The sequence below is a fragment of the Bidens hawaiensis genome, unplaced genomic scaffold, assembly GCF_021521415.1.
Source record: "Bidens hawaiensis isolate Kalapana, Puna unplaced genomic scaffold, B.hawaiensis_p1.1 tig00037224_1, whole genome shotgun sequence".
In the NCBI taxonomy this organism is placed as follows: domain Eukaryota; kingdom Viridiplantae; phylum Streptophyta; class Magnoliopsida; order Asterales; family Asteraceae; genus Bidens; species Bidens hawaiensis.
Genome location: NW_027496493.1, coordinates 136627 through 145450, shown reverse-complemented (window position 1 = coordinate 145450; position 8824 = coordinate 136627). Strand labels below are relative to the sequence as shown.

At 37.6% G+C, this 8824-nt stretch overlaps 1 pseudogene; it reads left to right on the top strand.

Moving 5' to 3' along the window:
- The first annotated feature begins 7580 nt into the window (after positions 1-7580).
- LOC143589103 (photosystem I reaction center subunit XI, chloroplastic pseudogene) lies at positions 7581-8192 on the top strand (annotated as a pseudogene).
- The last annotated feature ends 632 nt before the right edge of the window (positions 8193-8824 follow it).

Here is an 8824-nt window from a genome sequence, read left to right as displayed (position 1 = left end):
ACACGGCCGTGAACGACACAATGGCCCTGTACCTCGCACAAGCAAAAACCCTTATGCGCGATTTTAACGATTGTAAGGTCATACATGTCAAGCGTAGCGAAAACAAATCTGCGGATGCGTTAAGCAAGCTTGCATCATTAGCCTTCACCCACTTGGGAAAGGACATCCGCATTGAACTCCTTGGAGCACCATCAGTCCCGCACAAGGAAATCTGTGTCATCCAAACCAGCACAGAAACGTAGATGACACCAATAATAAATTACCTTGTGGCGGGTATACTACCAGAATCAAAAACACAGGCAAGAAAAATACGCTGTAAAGCACTGAACTATCAACTCATCGATGACATCCTTTACAGACGTAATTTTCTTGGCTCACTCCTAAGATGCGTGGACAACCAAGATGCTGGCTACCTCCTAAGGGAAGTGCACGAGGGCATCTGTGGAGTACACGCAGGTCCACGCGCTGTTGTAGCTAAGCTAAACAACTCGGGATACTTTTGGCCGGGGATGCATACGGATGCGCTGGCATACATCAGAAAGTGTAGGTCTTGCCAACTCTACGCACCCAACACGCATCGCCCGAAGAATGAACTTGTTCCAGTCACCTCTTCATGGTCATTTCAGAAGTGGGCCATCGATGTGACAGGCCCATTTCCCACAGCAGCAGGGAACGTTCAGTTTCTAGTGGTAGCCATCGACTACTTCACCAAGTGGATAGAAGCAAAACCCTTAGCCCAAACAACCGCAAAACATATCAAAAAATTTATTTGGGAATTTATTATTTGTCGTTTTGAACTTCCCCAGAATTTGGTGAGCGATAACGGCGCCAACTTTGCTGACAAGAAGCTACAAAAGTGGCTGGATGAACTTCAAATCACCCACACCTTTACCTCAGTGGCGCACCCGCATGGTAATGGTGAGGTGGAAAGAGCAAATAAGAGCATCGTCGACGGCATAAAGAAAAGACTATTGGAACACAGATCCGGCTGGGTGGACGAAGTTCCATACGTTCTTTGGGCAAACAGAACGCTGAAAAAGGCAAGTACGGGAGAAACCCCGTTCAGCCTCACTTATGGCACTGAAGCCATGGTCCCGGTCGAAATTGGTCTACCCTCACCAAGGGTCTTGACTCAGCCAGAAGACAATGATGCAGAAAGACGGTTAGACCTTATGCTAACCGAAGAACGCAGAGATTTAGCCGCAGCGCGTGAAGAGAATTACAAGCGACAAATGCAAAAATACTACGACACGCGGGTAAAACTCTGCAATTTCAATGTAGGAGACTAGTGAAAGTGACGGTCTTACCCGCACAATCACGAAAGAGGAAGCAACACTTTAACCTATTATCTGCCACGTTGAAAGGTTAACTTATCCAAAGTACTCAGGAAATTGTTAAGTTAAACTAAAATATGTGTGAAACAAAACATATAAGGTTTACAAGGCAAGGCATTAACAAATAATTTATATTTCAAAAATATTCAAAAAGATTCAAAAATAAGAGGGAATATACCCCCTTACCATGGAAAGCGAGAAACCATAAGACGAGTGCGGGTACAGTGTCAAGGCGAAACCCTTCACATACTTAGCACTTGCAGGGAATCGAAGCTAACAAGATACCTTGGTAACCAAGAAACCGTAAGACAAGTGCGGGTACAGTGTCAAGGCGAAACCCTTCACATACTTAGCACATGCAGGGAATTGCAGCCAAGAATACCTTGGAAATCAAGAAACTATAACACGAGTGCGGGTACATTTTTAAGGCGAAACCCTTCACATACTTAGCACTTGCAGGGAATTGAAACCAAGAAGGATCTTCTGGGCCATGCTTGTGGAAAGGGAAATAACATCCCCGCATAGCGGGAACGTTGAGAACTAGATTGTTTGAAGCTCCAAGATAGAATTGGTTGTTTAACATAATTGATCACTATGTCTAAAACTACCAAAACCTCGTGGAGAATCTACACAAGTGAAACTCAACGCTCCTGACTTGCAAGGAGGTTACACACCTACCCGCATCATACCCAAAGATCAAGCAGAAAAGTCGGGAATTTCTGCACGTGACATTAGGAAAACCGCGGGAAGAATCCCCACGAAGAACCTTAAAACTAAAAACCCTTTTCAAAACCCCTTGCTTAAGTTCAAAAGTTCACCCCACTTATTAACAATTCATGAGAAGAACAATGGACTGGGGGGACTTGAAGAGGTAGGTCCCAGCAGAGCCCAGTTGGACCCGCAAGACTCATCTTGAAGAGGGACGTCTGCGCGAAGACCAACTGGTTCCGCAGGACCCACCATGCTCAGAGAGATGAAGACCTTACGTGCAGTACGCCAGCTGTTTCCGCAGGAAAAAGCCTCCCAATGGTAAAGTACCCTGCCTGTTCCCGCAGCTGCGGATACAAGCCATCAGGGAAGGCTACCCGCACTAATAGTAAGGCTACACGCACAAGGCACTAACTCTCAGTAATTCAGTAATGTCACCTGAAGAAGGAATGAGCAAGGCGGGAATACTCCCGCCCAAATGAGCCAGTCCGTACGCTTCTGGAAGATCTTTTGTACTATACCTGCCAAGGTATGGACAAAATAGACAAGATCTGACCAAAGCAGCCCATGAACCAATCACAGGGTGACAGCTCACCGACAATAGTACGAGGAGGAGCATGCTCCAGTACAAAATGTCACTATCAGCCGCTGCATACCCACCAACCCTCATCGTGGCACGTACATAGCCTGTAGTTGGTGGAAAAGGAATAGTACACAGCCGGCCATGTCACTATCAGCCGCTGCCTACCCACCAACTACCAGCATGGCACGTACGTAGCCCACAGTTGGTGGAAAAGGAATATTATACAGCTGGCTGTACCTGCTTGGAAACCTACCTTCGGCTATAAATACTCCAACACCTTGGAACGGTATTATCTTATCTTATATCATCATATATCATCTGATATTATCTTATCATCTCTAGCTATTTCTCTTAATATACACTTATATTCAGAACAATCTAGTCTGATTCTCACGCCGGAGGTGGTCACAAGGAGGTACCCCCCTTCTTAGTGACGAGCTCACGGTGTCTGTTTTGCAGGTCATCAGAAGAATAACCATCTTTGCCGGACCTAACCCTCGTGGGAAACATCTACTAAACCCTAAGATTATCCTTAATCTGCCGGGGTCACTTAGTGTTTCTTCACCCGGTATTTGCAAATTTACACCAATTCGTTTAATCTGTAAATAAAATTAGCAAAAGGATTGATAACTTTAAAAGAAGTTATCTCTAAGATGCCACAAACACCTGGTGTTCTAAGAATATCATCAGCCAAACTAAAAGCTTTTGTTACAGGTTTAGACAGTGAAACCGCATTTGTCACATAAGCAAACATCAACGTCATTGCAGTTCTTCCTGCACGTTTAAAAGCAATCAAATAACGTCAGCATGTAGAAAAATCAAGCCAGCTTATTTATTTACAACAATTGTACATATTTGGACATACTGATGCATGTTAATGAAAAATAATAAAATACTTTTTAACATACACATAATGCATAATTAGTAGGCCACACAATATATATAATTTATATGTATTAAAATTTTGGTTGTAGTTTAAATATATTAATATTATGATTTAAATTGAACAAAGCCAATGAGCGAGCCAGCTAAACAAGCCTAACAAGCGAGCCAGTGAACCGAGCTTACCATGGCTTGTTACAAACGGAACTGGCTTGGGTTACTTGCAAACTGATTGGCACGACTCATTTATCTTAACAAGCTGAAATATTGATCTAGAACTCGCTCGTGAAAAGTTCAAACCAACTCGCTTATTTTTTATAAAAAAAACGTATTTATTTTATTGCACATATTAATACATATAAAAAATATTATTTTTTATAAAACGACTTGAACTCGAGCTGAGCTCAAGCCATTAAAATAATGTCTGATTCTCGAGCCTAGTAAAACCTCATGTTAGAGCAAGGTAAATATATTTGGGCATAGATGCATAACACCTATAATAAAAGAAACTTACATTGACTATGTAGCAGTCAAAGCTCTAACAACATCTGAAGTGCCCAATTGAAACACCATTTGACCAACATTAGCCACTTTATTCTCCTTGTCTTCACCGGCTGCGAAAACAATCCTTTAAAAACTTGAATGCTTACTAACACACTAAACAATTGCATTAATTAAAAATAAAAAGCTAAGAAGCTGACCAGTAATTTCTGCAAGATGTAGATTATTAAGATAAGGTTCCCCTAATTCAGAAGCGCATGCATATGCGTTTGGAATTTGTGATGAAAGTCTAGCGAATGCATCAAATATACCATCATAACCCCCCTCCCGGGCTAATCCACATAACTAAAATAAAACATGCAAAAAATATGTAATAAAAGTCAAGATACAAAGCATCTAAAATAAGGTGAAGCCAATGTGTGAGTAAACTATTGATGTATACACTGATCTAAAGCATCGAATCTTTAGGAGATTAATTAAATAAAAGCTCTATAAAATATACAAATCACTCTAGTCTACACCAAAAAATAGTATTACTTACACTCAATTTGGTATATAATGTATATCAAGATGTAGATAAAAATAAACTGCAACTCGCTTGCTCTAAGGTAACTCAACAAATGATCAAAGTGCAATCCCGCTTTAAATCATGTTTATACATGCCAAACCTATTAAAAACAACCAAACTGTTTTTTGTCATCAAGCTGCAGTCTTAAAGAAGTTGTGATCCCTTGCAAAATTAAATGAAACAACAAAAGCAATTTTTGGTACAATTACAACAGGCCTAATTCCCTGGTTTAGTACTTTAGCTATTAAGTTCAAGTCTTGTATGAGAAAATCGTCTAGGTCCGTTGAGCCTTAACAACTGTTGTGAATTTTTTACTTTTATACCTTTTGGAATTGTATTCATTTATTTATCGTTGCACATCCACGCTCGAGCCAAGCTTTGGCTCGTTTTTGGTTTTTCTCAAGATATTTAAAAATAATTAAAAAACATATATAAATTAATTAACACATAACAAACAAACCGAGCCCAATTTGAAAAAATAACTCACAAGCCGAGATCGAGCTTTAAAAAAGGATCTTGTAACGATTTGAACACTCGAACTCAAGCTCTCATAAGTCTAAACAAGTCTAGTCAACTCGGACTCAGTCGTGTACACCCCAAATGAGTAATTAGAAAATGATTACATAAATATGAAAGCATATCCCAAATCACCACTAACCTGGCAATCTGCAAGCTCTCTTCTAGTGACATCAACTTGAAATGGTATAATTCCATTAATACATATATATGTGTAATAATAATATATGACCCTTAGGTAAGCAACCATTGTAGCATCTTGAGCCTTGGCCATGTGCACATAGCTTTGTAAAGTAGGTGCCTTTATGGTCAATGGTGGTATACTGCACTTACCAAACCTATAAAAAAACGAAATTCTTCTTACCAACAAAATTTTTAGATTATCAATATATAATGTACCAGTAATAATGATACTGGTACCATGGGTTTGTATTTGTTTTAATAATGAACTGTTTATTGAACAAATAAGGAAATCATCTACAAATAAATTGTCAAAATTATTTTAGCAGAGTAGTAGACATTAGTTAAATAAACGAATTGTGCACAACTCTAGAATATGTGTTCGGTGGTGCTCCGAGGTGCAATAGTAAAGATATATTTCGTTTCTTAATTTATAAATTATAACTCTTTTTTTTGTTCTTCCATTATCTGCATAATGATTTTTTGTTCACAAACTAAACAATTTCCGATGTGGTTTCCTTTCCAGATTTACCGAAAAGGGAAAAAAGTGAACCGACCCGTAAAAATTGAACAAGATTTTATACTTGAACTGAACCCATAAAAACGCCTTTTCTTAATGGTCTATCTTTATCATCACATGTTTCAAATTTAGGATGTGTTTTAAACTTTTGTTTTTAACCACCCAAATATAACTTTTCAGTCAAATGGGTCCATCAAAACCTCTTACTAAAACAAAACAAATAAAACTTTTTAGCTAAACAGACGGTATAAACAAAAACAAAGATAGCAGCAAACGACCTAAAAAGCATATCTAGGCGATAGTCATAAGATTGAAAAAAGAGATTAAATAATAGTAACATATCTGCTTCAGTTGACTATTTCAACCTCCAATTGTAGTAACAACTATGTGTTCTGTACCATTTCCATAATACATTATTGGCTCCATTTTATAAAACACAATAAAAATCATGTAAGAATTGTAGTAAAGATCTAACTTAAAAGTATAGTTTGACTAACTCAACAAAGAACCATTTCCACCTTGTCATCATGAAACACTTCACTTACTGGAATAACTTTATATGCTTCACTATCCTATAATCAAACCAATTTAAACCATTACATACAAAAATCAATCAAACCACACCCAATTAAAAGCTTGTGATAGAAAAATTTACATACCATATCAATAATTTCTTGAAAGTGAACAGATACATGCACCGTGAATGTTTTCATGGTTGATCAAATTATAGATTAGCTACAACACTTCGTTAAGCTGCATCTGCAACATTTTGGTATAATTAATCTCAATTGTTACAAAATTCACCTTGAATTTCACAAAACCCTAACCTGTTTTCCATAAACGAACAACATAAATCAGTTACGTTACTCTCCCTGACGTGATCAGGTCCAACTACAATACAAAACGTTTTAATTTAAAATTACACCAACAAAGTCAACAAACCCTAAAAAATTGCAAATTGGGGGAAAAGGGTGTTTTGTGCAGAAACCCTAACCTTGTATGGTTTGAAGTTGTTCATAACCATTTCTTCCTCGAATTTGAAATGAGATCGGTAGTCATGGAACGAAAGCCGGAGAGTGACGCGAGCGATTGAAGCACCACGGGCGTGATTGTGGCTGAAGAGCCAATATCCTGTATCTTGTTATTGGATTTTCTTCCAGATCTGCTAAGAAGAAAGATTAAATCTTGTTTTTGATGATAGAGAGAAGATAATTAAAAACACAGAGAAGAGACGTAAACCCAATTCAACAGATCTTTGCCGGAGCTACAGCCTCTAGCCGTCCCTGTCTCTCTCACTATATTCACAAGAGTAAAACTAAAGAACGTGATATAATACATTAGAATTCAAATTTTGAATTATAATATCTGCCGCCATCTATGAATTTCAGCATGCAAAGTTTTTTATGTGCCCAAAACACTTGTATATTGTGCATAAATATATTGTACCTCTTAAATTTATGAGTTTTTGAGTGAAAAGACTTTTTTGTCCATCCTATATGTATATTAATATAGTATAGATAAGTGAGTGAATTTTATTTCGATCTTTATTTCTGAAGTTCAAGTTTAGTCTGTGAGTAGATGTAGATTTCTAAATTGGTTCAGGTTTGATTCATTTAATATTTATTTATTTATTAACTAACTTATATTTAAAACTATATAATTGTATTTTTTATTTTTATAATTATAACTTTTATATATAACATAAGATATTATAGTCGACCATTTTATTATAATTTCTAATAATAATTGTTATCTAAATATATATTTAACATGTTAAATGAAAAATATATAAATAACAAGCTCATTTAAGCTTGCAAGTCTAGTTGAACTGGCTCAGTTACACGGCTAATTACCATTACTATGTTGTGCTATGCAGCCCACCTACCAAGTTATTCAACCCATTAATGGGGACCCATTCATCGAAAGCCTCGAGACTCATGTGACATCAAGCCCATTGGTCGCCTGGTATCGGATACCACACCGCAAACCCATTACTACATGGTATTGAGGTCGGGCTAGCTCACAGGTTCTTTCTAGTGGGCCCATTTGTGAAAGCCGGACCATTAAAGAACACAGAGTATGCTGGTGCAGCCGGATCGCTAGCTGTTGGTGGACTGGTGGTAATTCTAAGCATTTGCTTGACAATGTATGGGATTGCGTCATTTAAAGAGGGCGAGCCATCGATCGCACCATCGTTGACTTTGACCGGGAGGAAGAAGGAGCCAGACCAACTTCAAACCACGAATGGTTGGGCCAAGTTCAGTGGCGAGTTCTTCTTTGGTGGGATCTCAGGGGTCATTTGGGCATATTTTCTTCTATATGTACTTGATCTACCTTACTATGTTAAGTAAATTGGGCCTCTTTCAAAAGAGTTAGGCTTGTTTAATGTGGGAAGTTGTATATTAACGGATGATGATTGTTTAAAAACCGGTATGAACTTGTCTGTTTAACCAGTTAAAGTTGATTTCCGCTTATATGAGTCAGCCAAGTCGAGCCAAATCAGCTCAGGTTTTTAACAAACCAATTCATAAAAGTTGAAAGTCGAGCCATGAGACTGTTACAATATTAAGTTAACACATAATTTAGAATATTTTACATCAAATTTAAATGTGTTATGAAACATCCTATTACCATATTCAACTCTATTCATTTAGATGTTTACTAACATTGATGATTACCTTGACCATTATGTTTATTACATTGATGATTACATTGACCATATATTTACAACAATTTATAAGTTTCATCTTGTTATCACTATATAATGTAAACATGTCAATGATCAAAATACACCATTTTTTCTTTCTATGATCTCTTGTTTCTAACACATTATCAACACCACCTATAATCTTGTTTAAGGTGATTGAATTATAGTTGCCAAAAACACCACCAAATGGTCTCTCAATGTGTGTTACTAACATGATCTAGTAAAATACAAGAATGATGATTAGAATCATAGTTTCTTGAGCCCCACTTACTGCCAGGTATGCCACTAAGACCACCCTGGTTCTCCACATCCCCTTTTAAAACGT